Source organism: Nelusetta ayraudi, unplaced genomic scaffold (genome assembly GCF_046127955.1).
Source record: "Nelusetta ayraudi isolate G7.1 ecotype Tasmania unplaced genomic scaffold, CSIRO-AGI_Nayr_v1 ptg000007l, whole genome shotgun sequence".
NCBI classification, from domain to species: Eukaryota; Metazoa; Chordata; class Actinopteri; order Tetraodontiformes; family Monacanthidae; genus Nelusetta; species Nelusetta ayraudi.
Genome location: NW_027466057.1, coordinates 5920411 through 5922517, shown reverse-complemented (window position 1 = coordinate 5922517; position 2107 = coordinate 5920411).

Genomic DNA, 2107 nt, shown 5'->3' with positions numbered 1-2107 from the left:
TCAAAACGACCGGCTTCCCCCAGACCGTTAATGTCCACGCGGCCATCCAGCTAAAATGCAACGCATATGAACAAAAGCTAAATGGAGCGCTAATACGAATCACATATTTCAGCTTCGATGGGAACGATAAAACACAGCTGTGAGTACATTCACACAGAGGAATCATTAGAGAGCCCGCTGGATTAAACAGGTCCTCCACCACCACCACCACCCCTCCACACACACACACACCACTGCATCCAGTAAGCGCAGTGCTTCTTATTATTGACAGCTTGTCCAAACAGAGGAATTACCCACACGGCTGAAGGCCCTCGTTCCATATGGAACCAAGCTATTAACAAACATTAGTCGACTGTAATAGCAGTGGTATTAAATTCATTATCTTTTCAGACTGTATGTGAGGTGCATGATTTTCTGTGTGTGTGAGAGAGAGAGACAGAGAGAGTGAGAAAGGATGCATGAATGCACACTCAATGTGTGTCTGTGTATGTGTGTGTGATTAGGTACTTCTAATGTTCAGGCTCTGGGGATTTATTGCATGAGATAAGAAAGGGCATTAATGGCGAATTGTGTCGGTCCAACAGAGCAAAACTGTTGTTTGAAATGTTGGTACGTTCCCTCTTTGGAATCCTTTTTAAACCAACATATGTGTTGTCTCACCGGATAGTTGTTTTCAGTGATGGGACGGCTGTTCTTTCTAGCCTGGTGCTTTAAAACACACACACACACACACACACACACACACACACACACACACACACACACACACAAACACAAACATGCAGTACATCCACACGCGAGCAAGTAGCTTACAGGATCACAGAGTGAAATTCAATCTATTTGATTTTGTATTTTCATCACTTACCACATATCTGTTTTAATCTTACCTTAAGCATCCTTGAAATGAGGTGTAATCCAGTTAAGCCCTTTTGAATCTGCTTCACAGCCATATTACACCCATTCATCGCCCCATAAACAGTCTCACTGCTAAACAGTTGCTCACTAAGTATCCACAAGCCAAAACACACACACTGTACTTAAAGGATCAAAAATGCTGCTATTTGCATTTATGTGTGGGGCGGTGGCGCTGCGACGGCGATGCATTCTAGACCCAACATGGCGCCGTGTGGCGGGAAATGGATCGCATCCGGGAACTGTTTTAATTACAATGTGAAGGCATGTGAGGTGCAGTTTTGTTTCCCTCCTTTAAAGCTCTCCTGTTTACTCAGGGTTGAAGGAGTGCGAAAGAAAAGCTCAAAGACCCTCGACGAGTCTTTGTATTAGCGGCCTGAACTCTGGATCAAGTGCACATTTGGCAAAAACCAACAGAACAAGCAGATTTCCCCGCCGCATTTTTCCTCTAAAACGCAATGAGGCCTTGAACCGGCGAATGAGTCTTCAGAGAGATTATTTCTCCTCTGTGATCCTGTTCTCATTATGAGAGGCGGGAGACTCAAACGCACATAATAACAGGGCGTGCCGCTGTTCCTTTGTAACATGTGGCTACCTAAATGATCATAAATAAGATAGATGACAAGGATAAAGCCAACCATAATCGGCATTTTGCACAATGGAAAATAATGGTGTGGCGAGAACAAGGGACGGCACACAGAGCTCCGGTTCCCCGTTGCCTGGAGCAGCACACCTCGTCGAGAGCAATTAAAATGAGAGGATTCAATTTTGACAAACACCAGGAACCTGAGATAAATCTTGTATCTCATTTTCCAGCGGAGGACACTCCCTCGTGCTGCCACTGTCTTGTTTGTTCTGGTGGTGGGGGGGGGGGGTTTGTGTTTTTTTTTAGGAACAGCTGGCTACTGACAAGAGTTGGTAAAACAGACCCCCCTACCCCCACCTTCCTTCCACAAATGACACTAATCCCAGTCATTTCAGGATGCTAGAGAGGGGGAGACGCGTTAGGCCGGGAATAAAAGATGGTCTGGTGTTGGTGGAAAACTCAGAGAGATGAGGAGAAGAGAGGGGTTTCGGGGGGTGGGGAGACGGCACGTCTCCGCGTGGCTTCCATGTGGAAGAAATCCACTTACTTGAACTGATAAAGATTTAATTAACACAAGACTCTGCAATTACCCCATAATTAAAGTAATTT